The following is a 16,063-nucleotide window of genomic DNA, read 5'->3' as shown; positions in this document are numbered from 1 at the left end:
TTTCCTTGCTTAACTCTTTAAATTGGGTAAAACAAAATGATCTAATTCAGATATTAATGGAAAAGTTTCCGAATTTGGAAGGTGAAAACGCATGGATGTTGTTGAGTATAATTGATGAGACTAATACTTTAACACGAACATAGTTCTAAAGTGAGGATGTCTTTTTCGCCATTTGTCTCATCGATAGATTATAGGAATTGGAAGAAGCCTTTGCCGACAGTCGATTTTTTCCTTTTCTATAAACTGAAAGGCTGTAATTTACATTGTGAAACTTCATGCCTGGATATCTTTACCTATCACCTGCAAGAAACGTCGGTTTCAATGCTTAAAAGATAGACTGATAGGAAACTCTAAGTATGTGTAACTTCCTTCACGGGATTCAGTAAGTTGCTCGCTATATCCGTACCAGTCCCTGCTGCGACCCTCATAGCTTTCTTCTGGAAGTTTTTGTTTTCCTACCTTTATTGTAAATGGTTCAAAATTTTGTACATACTTCGTTTTCTGCATACGATTATTAAGAAAGATGGGAGACCTCCTCCAGCGGGTTTGATGCAGAAAATATTTTCCAGCTTACAAATTGAAGCCCTTCACTAGTTATTGTCGCTACATCTTTTTGATGTCGTCAATCGCCCTGAATGATATAGCATAGCATAGCTAGTCGGACTAGCAGGCTAGTGAATGTTCATCAGTTTGATTTGCATGGATGTTATTTCTTTGAAATGCAAACCATGGATGTGTGATACTGTAGTTGATGGGCATCTAGACTTTCATGAGTTTGACTCTTTATTCCAATTACATAACACCCCAGTTATGTATAACTCAATAAAGTGTAGATTCAACCTAAATGTGGACCATTACTCTGCTACCAGCTTCCCTTAAGAAAAATGGTCAAGTTTTTAGTTTTGCAAGCTTATGGTTTTTCTCAATGGCAAGGTGTTTTTGAGAAATATTTCATGTGTGCATGTCAAACAAGTGGTCCTATTTCATGTGGAATGCTTAGAGTTTGAGTTATCTTTCATATTTTTTCCCCTCCCTTTCTTTAATTAAGGCCGGATTGTTGGTGATTTTAGCTCACAAGTTTATGCCAAATTTCTCAAGGGGTATTAAAGCAATGACCCAAATTTTTTCCACCTCGGCAAATTTTTCCACCTCGTAGGTAGATAGAACAAAAGGGGTAGAGATGTTGAGATATTCCACTGCTACTTTTCATTTATGTTTGGATGCCATGGTGCATGGTTTTGCCTCTGGAATGGGGTTTAACCTAAGTTTGGGAAACGTCAAAAACCCAGTTTTTGCCAGAACTTCGGAGTTGATTCCCCAAACCGGCGCTTTTGGGGGATTGAACTTGAGAATAAAGCATGCCCTAGCAAATTTGGCGAGGTGGATGAAGAAGGTGAAGAGAACGGTTTAGAGTGTTTGGCAACGAAGAAGAAAAGCTGAAACTGTGAGCTTCTTGGCATCTGTTGACAATTGCATTAGGGTTTGTCCTGAATTTGGGGGTCAGAGCCTGAATTCTGAGCCAAATCACTGTGTCTCTTAGAAATCGAAATTCAGGCATTGCTGCAACATCCACAAGAAGGTTTGTGCAGAGTATGGTAGTTGGGTGGGGTATGTATGATCTATCGGTTGAAGAGTGAAGTTCTTACACATGGGCCAAACACATTAACACATGGAGACGAAGAAAGTTGTATATATATATATATATATAGGATCCAGGAACCAAATGCATCATTGAGTACAGCGTTGATGAAGTCCAACCCTACCAAGGAGGGCCATACACTTCTTCACCGGCGCCGCACTCGACAATGCATTTGGCGTGCCGCATAAAGAATAAAGAAGAACCGTCCTGTCAGAAGCATCAAGTGAGGCAGAGAAGAACGAGAACACTACACCTTAGTTCACCGATGCAGCTCGGTTCCACAGGTGATGAAGTCGCCAGTATTGTCCACCAGAAGAATATATACAGGTGATTGTTCTCGCCATTGTAAATATTATGATGCCCTCACCACAGAAGTAGAACTAGGAATTTTTTGTGGCACGGGCCAAACTATAATTTCAAAATCTCTTAACAGAGACTGAAATAGAAAATTTCAAAATTTTTATATATATTAAAGTGATTGTTTCTAGATTTACATATAAATTTTTGAAGTTTTTAAAATCTGAGGGAGACCAAGCCCCCTGCTGGGCCGGGCCCCCCTTCAATCCGCCCTTGCCTTGCCATGGTTCTTGTACAGCTGTTTCAAAAACAAAGTCAATAAGCTTAGGCTTTTGATTATCACGGGGAATTGCCAGGTATGATCAGCTGAAGGCTGCTGTAACTGTCTTAATGGATATGATCAACAACTTTTGATGCATCATTTTGTTATTACTCTTAGGAAATAGTTGGTGATCACCATGCTAACTTTTATCATTATCTAGACTAACGTTTAGATCAGCCATGGATACACTCATATTTTGTCCAACTCTAAAATATTTCTATTTTTTGGGAGAAATACTGAAAATATCACTGTAAAAACACATATTTTGATGAATTTTCCTTTTGGTAATATTTACGCACTACCGTAATTGAATTCATGCCTTCGCTCTTATGTCACCATTTCTAACGTGATATTTTGAAAAGACATCCATTATTTGTGACAATTATTCGCTAAAATATTTCAAAAATTCTGAACTTTTAATATCTACGACGTTAGCTCAATAAAATGTTCTTTTTTTCCCGTTAGCGTTTACATGTTCTCATACTCTTAGGTATTTCATATACAATCTAGTTGCCAAAATTTTCTTGAGATTCTTTTTTCTTGAGATTCCTTTTTTTTTTTTCAGAAAATAAAAAAGAATGTGGGAAGTGGGGAAGTTCTCACTGAAATTGTTGTGAGATGTCTGGAAAAGAGGATTTGTTTTTTCTAGCCTTCACCAACTTACTTTGTAAACTTTTGAAGTTAGAAGTTTATTTCCATTATCTACGCTGATGTCTCCACAAATTTTTTCCCATTAGGAGGGCTGTTTTTCAAATGACTTCGGGTGTGGACATTTACAAGCAGCCCTGTCGTTACTTTTTCACTTACTCTCCTGACTCCTTGACATGGTTGTCCGCCAGTGGTTGACAAATTTCCATATTTTTGCTTTATCTTGATCCAAGAACTTTTGGTAGGCTCGTTTGCTATTGTGCAAGTATATTTATTTTCTGCTTCCATGCCTGTTCTGTTAGAGCCATACATTTACTGACAAATAAATGATTTGATTAACAAAGTTCTTAATGTTTTGTTAATAAAACATCCAAGTTATTGTTATTAGATGCATATCACGTAACGTGTAGGTCAAGAACTTCTGGTTTTCTTGGAACAGTTGCTGATCCACGTGCAAATAGTACTGTTTATGTAGTTCCTGGTGTTACCATGACGTGTTTACGTAATCTAATTATAGAGAATATGTACTAAGTTGATAGATTCTTTTTCCACGAAATCTTTAGGATCTGAAAATCAACGTACATTGGTCATCATCTAGGTCCAGGGAAGGATGTTGGTGTCATAGATGCAATAATAATGTAAATCAAGGACGTTGATGAAAGATACACAATAATAAATGAAATGCACTTGGGTTGTAAGGAGCTCACGAATTGCAAACTGCTTAGGTCTGAAGCAAAATTGACAAATTGGCGTCTTCTGCTGGAATAGACTGTGGCCGTTGCTGGCAGAGCAGTTGAGGATGGAAGCAGTCGGGCCAGAACGTGACGCTGGGGGAGTGTAGAGTCATGTTAAATTTCGCAGCAGTGATAAGTACTCTCAATGGAATACAGGGGTGGTCTATTTCACCGGTATGGATTTAGAAACTGTACCGCTATTATGATTTAGATTCAGTTGTGTATTTAAAATCTCGACCTATTTGAAATTCAGGTTCATATTCAAATAAAAAAAACTTGGGTTAAGATCCAATTTAATGTATGAATTTAAAAATCAGATTTACACATGGTTTAAACTTTTCTTTAACATTCAAAGATATGGTAAATGTACATCCCGTTCAAACTCGATCCATTGGCGTCTTTATTCTTATACAAGTTATTTGGCACCAATAGTGAGTAAAATATGACCTAGGCTACGCAGGCTTCGTAAACCAAACTTTTTCTTTGCAGACTTGCTTTTTCTTCGTTTTCTTTTTTTAGTACAATATATTGCTTGCAACCACCACCATATTGATTCAAGGAAGCACTGACAACAAAAATGCAGACATGTATCTGCAGTTATCATTTTCCCTACTAACATTGAAAACTTTCTGATGAGTTTTTCTTCGACGGGGCTTATATAACAGTGAGCTTCTTTCAAGTCTCTCTCCTTCCTCGTATGACCCTTTGTTTTTGTGTTCAATTTTGTTTGTCATCGATATGTCGCTGCCATTTTTCAAGTCAAGTTAAGATTTGATAGCAAAAGATAATAAGAGTAATAGAAAAATAATAGTTGTTCCATTACATCACTCCAGGATAAAAGATCAAACTCGAGGGCTCAACTCTGAAGTTTAAAATTTATTGCTCATTGGCAATTAGTATACGTTACTTTATCACTTGAAAGGAGAGTAATTCTCGGGTCCCTTTTCAAATTCAGACCCCTTTTTATTATTAATCTTTTAGTCAAATAAAGGTTTTAAACAAATTGAAATGAGAATTTCAGTATATAACATAATGAATTCCAGCCAGGCCCATTGTTATAATTAATAATTTTATTCAGTAATTGATATTCAGGTTTTAAGAAGAAGTGATTAATTTCTTGAAACTTTAGAATTAGGTTGATCAAGATTCAGAAGCAGATTGGAGTTGGAGATAGGTAGGTTCTGTTACATCATTCGTTTAGATCTTTTTAAATTAAATGAACTCTATGGTTACTCTAATTAAATGATTTTATTTGAACATGTGTATAAGATTTTAAATTCCTTTCATACTCTTATTTGAAATGTATACAAGTTCTTAGATATCTTTGCACTCCTTAAGAATGTCGTGACTTGTTTTGAGGAGTGCAACATAGCTGATTGGACTGGCGGAACAGTGAAGGGACATCGTCAATTCAATTCTTATGGATGCTACTTCCTTGAACTGCAAACTGTGAGTGCACGACACTTAGTTGATGTAGGAGATTCTTATTTGGATGAAGCTTATGCAGTTAAGTTTGACAGGTCGCTGTTAATCCAAGGTTTGTCAATAAATAAAGGTTTGGGACTGTTCTTATATAATTATAAGATTTGGTAAAAACCATCCCAAAGTCAAGTTCAAAATAAGGTTGAGTGTCTGTACATGCTGGCTTCGATATTATAGCTTGTTGTATTGGGTGATATCTAAAATCAACACAAACATAAACCAATGATATAATGTTAGATTTTGGTATAAACTAACAGTTAGGGATAATTTTTCTCTTTACTCCCTGAATTTTAAATATTTGAAAAAAGAGAGAAAATTGCTCCTCTAATACATGCGATATGACAGACACAATTGCATATTAAAATAGGAAACTTTTGTGATGTTTAATATGAGTGCATATATTGGTGTTCTTGTCAAAAGGCAAGACAAGAATAGAAGCAAAACAATAATTTATTAAGAACTCCGATAGCCAGATAGGAAAATTAAACTACGACATTTGTTTACTTCAGATCCATGAATTTGATCCGACATTTTTTTTGTTGTTGTGGTAAAAGATCAACAATAAAATTTATGGTTCACCAATCAAACTGATAAGGGCGTTAGACCGGAATGCAATCATTTTCTTTATATCTTTTCATCGAGAAAAGTTCTGATTCATGAAAAGAGGAAGGATGATCTGATCTTATTAAGTCCATATATGTGAGGATTTAAAATCATGGTCAATCAAATGCCCGCTAAAAGGTGAGAAGTTTTTCATATTGTCATCAGAGTTTCGTGTGAGCAACATCAAGATTCTCAATTCAACAAAAGAAAAGGATTTTTCTAAAGATTTGGATGAAACATTCACAAGAAAAAGAGAGGTGGGGAAGAGAGAAAACTAAAGAAAAAGGTTACAAAAGGAAGCGATCTCTGCCTTCTGCCCTACTCCACCAACTCACTTCATCTTCTCCCCCTCTCTCTTCTCTCACTCTTTACCCCAAACAGATGACCAACAAGAAGATTCATAGGGAGAGGTAAGGCCCAAATTGAGGATTAACCCTAGCTCCGGTATAAATCTGTATGCGATTGATGACAGTGTCTGATTCCAAGAGCCAGACGCTACTCGAGGCCTGTGCTGCCTGGGATTTGTCCAAAGCCATTCACATCCTTGATTCTTTGATTTCTATCCAAATGAAAAAGTAAGGTAATAATATCTTGTTACAGGTGAATGAAGTTAACTATGACCAAGCCATGTCTATCTTCAACTAGGTTATTATCATGCTCAGGCTATGTTTTTCCATCTTATTATTTGGTAAATATCGGACAACTAATTCAATGCCATGAATACAGATCTTATGGGAGAACCCTATGTCTCCTTAAGCATTAATTGGAAGGGGAACTATTATGCCTGAAATCTTTGGGAAGGACCCGTTTTGAGAAGAACAAAATTTTTACAAGGAATAGTGAAAGTTTCGTAAACTAGATGGATCAATTTTTTTAGAAAAGAATTCTTATTTGGGGGAAATTGCACCCGGTCTACCCTCTTTCGTTTTCTGTTCCTCTAAGCACCAAGAGTGATAGAGGTTGGAGGAAGAAGGGAGTGAAGAAGCATGAGGAACATGAGGAGGAAGGGAGAATGGAAGGAGAAAAGGGGGAGAGGGAGAGAAACAGGAAAATGAGAGAAAGAAATAGAGGAGGAGAGGAGAAGAGGGAGAGTTAGGGTTTGAAGTAAAAAAAAAATGCTAATGTGATTCCTTCACGCCGTCTCTTATGAATTTTTTGGGTTTATCTCAGTAAAATAGCATATTAGAATACTTAATTTATAGTTTTTGATTGAGATTGTCATTTTTTAATATGAGTAAAGATTTTAGGATATGTGATTTTTGTTGTTTGCTCTCTTTGATGATAACAAAGCTTTTGTGCTTAGATTAATGAGTGACTGTTTTGATAAATTTTTGTAAAATATTAGAAGAGAACAACTCCATGAGTTGTAGTATAGATTTGGGGAGAGAGGGAGCTCCAATATATATATATATATATATATATATATATATATATATATATATATATATATATATATATATATATATATATATATATATATACTTACATTTGTTTCACATACCTAATGAATCAATATCCGTAGGCACAAACGAAGGTGTGTTTGGATGCCCTACGGAGCAGGAAAGTTTTCTTTTATTCTTTTTGTCCTGAGCAGATTTTATTTAAGACACGCATAATTTGTTGTGTTTGAGCTTAATGAATGTTATTGACATGATCTTGTATGTATAAAGGATGAGTAATGATTTTTGCGATGGAATAGAACCTAGAGCTAAAAAACAAAAGCTAAAGAACTATGTAACAATAAAATTTATTTGAAATACTTCTATGCTAAAGTATTTGTCAATGGACGAGATAATTAAGTATATGTTGTGCTTCTTAACACTCTTACATAGTCTAGAAATTAGATGCAAAGAAATGAATCACTTCATAACACTCCTTTGGAGTTTAGAAACTGAAATTGAATTCATAAGTAAACCCCCTAACACTTTTTTAGAGTCTAGAAATTGGTGGTGAGTAGAAACTAAACTTCCAAACACTCCTTCAAAGTCTAAAAATTGGAAGTATATTCATATTAAACCTCTTAACACTCCTTAGTAGTCTAGAAATTAGAGGTAAAGTTGTTACTATCCACAAGATTACTAAAGAAATGAATATTTTAAGAATAAAAATTTCATTACTGTGAGTCCCATATACCCTTTTTAACTCGAATGAATTTAAGATAGCTAAGAACCAGTTGAAAAATGTGTAAGGATTAAGCCAAAAGTGAGATGACCGTTGAACTTTGCTTATTTGTTATTTTGTTGCATGATTTATGCTTATTTTGCTGCAGTATTGGATCTCTTGTGAATAAGCTTATTTCTTATTGTGGACTACTTTCTGGGTCTACAAGGCTCATGGTTCATTTGTTCTGTTTTAAAAGGGAGCAAGATATGAGCTTAAGTTGAGCAAAAGAGCACACGTGTAGGTTTAGCTATTAGAGTTCCACAGTATATAATAGAACAAGACCATTTTCACACATTTGGATCTACCCCATATTATATATAGAGGAATGCATAGTTCTCATTTAGGGAGAACAACTTTTTTTTTTTAGTAAAGGTAAGACAGTTAAATTGGTAGTTGTTTGCTCCATGTTAGCATTAGAAATTCAAAATTTGTTGTGAATTCTGTTAGATTATGAAACTGTAGTGTTATTACAGGCTTCTTCTCACTCCTAGAGTCTAGGGGTGACAATTTGGTATCAAAGCAAGGTTTAGAATGGAATTATCATGCATGCATTTAGACTTAGTTGTTTGGTATGGAACTCATTATGATGGCTAATTCTGTAGGATATGCTACCTTGTTGACGTGGTGATGGGGTTGAGGCACCACAAAGTAGTTCTTCTTTTGAGATGCCTCAAGATCCTCATAGGGCACCTCCAACAGATGCAAGAAGTATAGTCGAGCAATATCTTAAGCAAGTTCGACAATTGCTCAGACTTTCTCAGGCACTGGTGACCCCCTTGAAGCAGAAAATTGGTTGAGGAGAAACTGTGTTTCTCCATATTTTTGTTGTGTGGTCCAGCTGATGCATGGTGGAAGGCTGTCTAGAGAAGATATGTAGATTGTGGTGCTCTCACTTGGGATGACTTTTGAGGGAATTCAAAACAAAGTATTACCTCTAATGTATATAGAAAGTAAAAAAAAATCAGTCATAACAGGGCAACATGATTGTAGATGAATATGAGCAAAAGTTACATGTTTGCTACTTTTCTCACGGATATCAAGCTGGTTGAGGTAAAGAAATGCTAAAGATTTGAAGGGCTGAATTGAAGAATCAAAGAAAGATTGCTAATAGCAAAATATCAAAAGTTCCCTCAACTCATAGAGGCTGCATGACAAACAAAGATTGGACTATGCGAGAGACATGTAGTTTTAACGCATGAAAGACCATACATGGAAGTGAAGCAAGTAAATCTCAGTGATCTTAAGGGTCATATCAATGTCAGTTTGAGGTCCTTGCTATGCTGCTTCAGGTGAGGGATCGACTGTGGAACATCTGGATCTATAGCAGCATGTGAAAGTTGTGGATGTTGACACCTTGGTGAATGTCAAAAATGATTTCAATGGTTATGAGTGCGGCCATTTGGAATATATTAGAAGGAACCGTCCTATTCTTATAGGAGGCAGAGCAGAGACTTCATATTCTTAGGCCTCAGGTGTAGTTGTATCAGGTTATAGCAGGTCTACATGTTTGACATTATGCAGTTGAGGACGCACTAGCTTATGACAAAATGAACTCATAGTAGAGGCCAAGTCTTTGCCATGTCAATTCAGGAGGCCATAACTGTCAAATTCTTCTTTCGTATACCTTAGAGCTATGGCTCGTTTAATTTAAAAACCTAGTGCCTTGCATGCATGTTTAACATTTACCTCTCCCTTAGGAAATATGGTGGCAGTTGGGGAGGTTTATTCTACATGTGTTATTTCTTGGGGTGAATAATAGATTTATGCAGATTTGATAGCCACACACATTCAAAAATTTAATGTTATATTGGGCATGGATTGCTTAGCCAAATATCACTATATAGTGGATTGCAATAAGAAAGAAGCCACATATTAGAGGCCCAGCCCTTTCTTGTTTTCCCATCTTTTCAACTTAGAAATCTAGAACTCAAACTATTTCTACTCTATTCGAATTTATCCAACTCTCCCCTTGAAGACCACATCCCCTTAGCCTCTACTAGTTCACGAGGCCTTTTTTGGCCAGCTCATCAAGCCTTTTTTATGTCACCTTAGAGTTTTGATTTATCTTGAGCCCAACCTCTAACTTTAAACCTATGTAACATAGGCTATGTTGTTAAAGCATGCCTAGGCCATGCCTAGGCATGGACTAGGAAACAGTCCACATGCATCGTGTAAGTCCATCACTTAGGCGATGAGTTTGGTGATGGCATTTAGGGACGCCTAGTCCATGGGAAGGAATATGCTGGCACCTAGGCTTGACTAAATGTCAACATGCCTAGTCAACGGGAATGTATATAGTGATTTGTACAAGCTGTTATAATGTATAATATATGTTACATGTACAATTTGTTGTAATATATATTGTATTGTATTGATTTGATACAATTTTTGTTTGAAATTATTCAAATGGAATAGTTTATAGGGTCAGGTGCCAAGCACTTCCAAAAAATTTGGGTGTGGGGATATGGCTGTGCACACACTACAACCAAAACAATATATAAAGTTTTAATAAAGAAAACTAAGTTGCCAGAAAAATTGCCAAAAAATTTGCCAGTTGTTAGAAAATTCTATTGAATAGGTAGAGTTAGACCATAGGGAACATGAACAACCGTTTAATGTTTATGAAAGGCTCTTTATTTCCACTCTATGTGCATAGATTAAAAGACAACCTAATTAATGGACAAAAATAGACTTTTTTTTAACTCTGATCGAGTCTAAAAAAGGATAGATATGGCCATTGGTGAATTAGCTGCACCCGACGCATGTTTGACTGTGTTTGAGCCATGTCTAAGGGTGTACCCTTGTTCAAACATGTATAAGGTTTGGTCATGAAATCTGGATCTAGATACAAACATCATATTAGGTGTTGTTTCACTTATAACATTATTTTTTCTCATTAATGACATGGCTATAATATTCTTTGTTTTTAATAGTACTTATTAGTCTATGGTGTAAAAGATTGATTTTTATGATATAATGTTAGGGTTCAACAGGCAGTTACTACTGTTGCCATCCCTATCCTTTAGCACTTCTCTACTATTTCTTTCTTGTTTTTCTGTGCATAAGTCTTCGGTGGATGACGTAATAATATGATATTGCAAAATCTTAAATGGCATTAGAGCCAGGTTATGATACTAGAACCTATGGGTTATGGGCCCACCATACTTCCACTGCAGAGAGAGGAAGGCTTTCTGTGGGTTCACGGAAAGCCTTCCTCTCTTTGTCCCACTTACAACAGGTTTTATCCCCTTAAGCAAGCTTGTAAAAAAAGAGATTTTGCTTTTTGCTTATATTAGCTTACCTTGTTTGAAGATTCCATTCAGTGCTTGCTACAGAGACTTTCTAGGTTATGAATGAGGGAATGGAGGACATCAAGGAGGTAGGGGCAGAGGTCGCTTTGGACAATGAGGACGAGGCATTTTGCCAACACCTATCATTCTATTGAGCTCTACTTTAGGAAATCAAAAGTGAATACCCACATGCTTCCAATGCAATAAAAGGGGGCACGTGAAAGCTGACTATTGGTCTAACCCATAGAATAAAGGGAAAACGCATAAGCTTGAAAGTAAACCATCTAATTATTAGGGGCCATTTGATGGCCTGGAAATATATTTCTGCAAATATAGGAAATGAAAAAATGGAATGGGAAAAATCTTTCCGATTTCAATTTTGGTGTGTGTGTGATGACTCAGAAATATATTTCCAATTCTATATTTTTGAGTTTGATGGTACATAAATATATTTCAAGATTTCCAGAAAATTAATTCTTAATTTGATATTAAGGAAACATTTGTCCAGATTTACAAAAATTAGATAAATAACCACACCAAATACATAAATATCCCTCCATTGCGAGTCTTTTTCCTACAAGAACATAAATAACTGCAGTAAGGTTTGAAGAACATATCAACACTTCAAGATACTATAAATACAAACATTCTCAAATGTTTGCATCAACATCTACACACAATTCATAAATACAGGAACCATATTCATTGGATATATATCAGAATTTCACTATAAAGTCTACAACACCAAACAAACCACATACATATTCCTATCAGTGATAAAATATTTACATATTGTCATCAGTGTTCAGTGTTCAGAAGAGCTTCAATGTTCAATACGAAGCCAGGTGCCTGGTTTTTCAGGATATCATCTGTAGGATCTAGCAACCAAGCCATGAACAGGTGCTGTTTAAAACTCTTGCCATGGATGTGATTATTCCTTTAGGTGGTAGCTCTTTAAGTTGATTTGTTGTGACATTTCAGATAGTCGTGTTGCTTAAAAATTGTGTTCATTAATTAAGATTCTCTTTAACCGATTATAATCTTTGCTGGCAATGCTTAGGGCTTGAAAGTTTTGTTCTTTATAGTCTTGGATGCAGTTGTTTACTAAACTCACTGCGTTTCTTGGATTCTAAAGTTGGGATTGTGCAGATCCACCAATTTATGCCAAGAGAAACTAGCACAGGTGCAATTATTCCACAAAGAATGTGGGAATATGCTTAATACAACATTGTTTTGAGTGCTTTTCTGGATTTCTGTCGTGCTTATGTGATCACCACTCGAAACTTAGAGACCACCTCTTGGATTAAATCATTTCAATGTGTTGATTATGGCCATTTTTGAGGATCAGAAGCAAATCTTTCCAATTCTGTGAACTATAAAATCTCTTCTAAGCATATGAAAGAGCTGATCTTCAATTGTGGTAGAAGGGCTGCTCAAGCACTTTGGAAGGACTGATTCATGCTATTACTTGTTGCAGAACAAAGGTACAATACATTGAGACTCGAAAGCAAGAACCAGGTAGTAGAACCACCAAAACATGTTCAATTAATTAATTACACACAACATCAAAGAAAGCAAATGAAAAACAAAACATCTAATTGATGCCAAATAATAAGAGATCCTAAATCCATACCAAAATCTAACGACACTCAAGTTTCATCCAGTGAACACCATACCCATCTAAGAACCAAATGGAAACATCACTGGTCATATTAAAAACAGACAGAAAACAGCAGCTAATTTGGTCATTCATTAGAAATGTAATAAAAGTAGGCTAAAACCAAGCAATCAGAATGAGCAGTCAAAAACCTCTAGATTAACGACCAAAGGAAACACAAGAAGAACATGATGCAAAACTGAAAGAAACGAAACAGAAAGTGAGGCGAGGGGTTTCCCGCAGGCAGTCCATGTTGCGGCAGAGGGGCGCACGTCTTTATCTGAGCTGGCCAAAGAGTGAGAGCGCAGCCGGCATTCACCAGCATTCACCGGAGAGAGAGACAGGGGCACCCGAGACAGAGTTCCCCTCCCGTTTGCTGCTGCCTCTGACTGCCGCGCTATGTGGCCAAGTCATTCACACGCAGTAGAAAAGGGCGATAGAAGTGAGAGTGAGAGGGAGAGAGGCCTAGTTGGAGAGGGGAACAAGAGAGAGAATGAGAGAGAGAGGGAGACACACACTACCTTGCAAGAAAGAGAGGAACGGGAGGGTCGCGGCTGCACTGCTCGGGTGGAGGCATGGAACTCTGCTGCGGAGAGGGAGAGGAGAATGGAGAATGGGCTGCGACGCGTTGATATTCTGCATGTGAGACGACGAGAAAGAAGAGGCAGGGGCTGCATCTCACTCGCGGCAGCAGAAAGGAAGAGAAGGAAGAGGCGCTCTTCGAGCGAGCTTGCCCTAACGGGCAAAAATAAATTTTCGGAAAAAAATTTCGTCTCAGCTGGAAATATTTTTCCGAAAAAAAATTTCTGGAATCAACTTTAACTGTCGAAAATATTTTTCTGTGTTTGGTAGGATGGAAAAATTTTGAATTTTTGAAATTTTTTTCTCAGTGAACAGTGGATTTCCGGCCTATCAAAAGGGAACAAGGTTACCACCAAGAGATGTACATCAAGTCTTATTGTTAGCCTTATCATAGATTATGCTCAAGCAGAATCAGCAAGGATAATGCTATGTTGATTTAGGGGCAGCATCATATGTGATAAGCAATGCAGATAAATTGTCTAACCTATTTCGTTATCTTGAGAAAGGTGGTATAGTTACGGGTAATGGATCTCATCACTCCTTCAGTCATATTGGCAATGCACAAATTCATGTGTCAAAACTGTCTCTTCCTCTGTCCAATGTCATTCTCGCTCCTAACACAAAAAAGAATATTGTGTCTGTTGCTAAACTTATTGATGTATGCATTCAATCGTCGAATTTACTCATTCTTCTGCCTATGTTAAGGATCTTCAAACAAATGAGGTGCTCACTGAGGGAGAACGATGTGAAGACATGTATGTCTTCAAGGAGAACACACTCACCTCTTTAGTTTCTTTAGTCCTTGTTTTTTAGGTTGAGCCATCGACACCTTCTTCAGAGTTGTCAGATCTTTTCAGTTCTAATTCATTAAGTGCTAGCTATTGTAATAAGCCAGAACTCTAGCACCATTGTTTGGGTCATTGTACTAGAAGTTTTGTTGAAAGTCTTGTTTCTCTCAAAGACTCTAGTTTGTCACCTCCCTTAGAGTTTAAGAAGTGCTCAAGCTGTGAACTACTCCATAAGAGTCATGTTCTTTCATTTTATATTATTAATAAAAGAGCTTAAAGGCTTTTTGAAATTATTTGCTTTGACATTTGCAGACCCGCCCCTATTACTTTATCTGAAAGCCGATATTATGTCATTTTCATTGATTTGTATTCCCACCGTACTTTGATATATTTCATGAAGCATAAACATGAAATATTTCAAATATGTCAGAATTTTCATTCTATGCTAAATAAAATTTATTCTGGCATTAAGATAGTAACCATAAATGAAACTGAATTAACAACAGGCGAAAAACATATATAGACATAAGCAAACAAGTTCCAAACGAGAAACTAACCATCCACGTATGATAATGAATCTGAATTTGACCTTCTGAGATAAATAATTTGCAGCCCTGTAATTTCCCTATATATTAAGAAGTAGTTCTGATGGTTGAACACTTGCTACTAATCGCTGGCCTAAGCTGCAGAAGGAAACATGTCAATAGGAAAGGTATCAAGTAAAGAAAAAACCATAATTGGATGCATATGTATACTCTTAATCATTACCCATATATCTTATGTCTTCGCTTTGATACTTCCAGCAGGAGCTTTTGCAAGATTACTTCATGTGCGATTAATCTTATAGGAGGAAAGACATGTTAAATTAAGCTGGTGGCAGGAAAATGGTAGTAACAAAATATTCAGGTTAAACTAAAACAAAAGCCACTTCTAATGACTAAAAATGTGGAAAGAAGAAAACCATGTTTTGTATAATAGTAGCATTTTCTGATATTTATGCATGCCTACCTAATCCAAGAGTTTAGGTCCAAATATGAGCTCATGAATTTTACATTTGTTTGTGAAAGAGTAAATAGAGAAGTCTGTTCAAAATGGTTATTAAGGCAGTAAACATTCAAAACTCTCAGTAAGCTGAGCACTTCAAAGTCAACACAAAAACAATAGATCCCACAATGGGCTACTAGATTTTTGCCAAACTGATCTATGCTTGAACTTGATCCAGAGAAGTTACTGGTCACCCATGACTTAACCAAATCCATGTGAACCAATCCATGAAATATCTTAAACAAAAGAATAAGAGTCTATGTATTTTCAGAAAAAATAAGCACATAATCAAAGATGGATCCATTCATATTGATTCTTTTTATTTACAAGACCACATGGATATACTTAAGAAAGTTCCTTCTTTAATTTAGACCAAAGAAAAGTATTCTATAAAGATCTACACTTCATGGTTTTAACATAGCATCAAATCATCTCAAGTAGGTCCAAACCCAGTGTAGGCAAAACTCAACCCAGTTATTTTGACCAGCTTACCCCTAGCCTCTTTAGACACTGAATTTCAATTCCAACTATTGGATTCAAGTCATAAATTTCATCTTGGTCTAAACTATGACATTAACCTGAGTCTACTACCTACTTAGATTTGGCTCTCAAGTATTTTATTTTGGATCCCAAGTATTAGATTTGGTTCTTGGATTGTAGATCTCACATTTTAGATCTTAGATCTCGAATTTTAAACATTAGCTTTTATATCAGATTTTGCGTACGAGTCTCAAATCACTTTAGATCATGGATATTGGTTTTTTGTATCTTGAACCTTATATTATAGATTTCAGATTTCAGATCTTGGATTATA

Source organism: Nymphaea colorata, chromosome 7 (assembly GCF_008831285.2).
Source record: "Nymphaea colorata isolate Beijing-Zhang1983 chromosome 7, ASM883128v2, whole genome shotgun sequence".
Lineage (NCBI taxonomy): Eukaryota > Viridiplantae > Streptophyta > Magnoliopsida > Nymphaeales > Nymphaeaceae > Nymphaea > Nymphaea colorata.
This window is presented reverse-complemented; position numbering follows the sequence as displayed.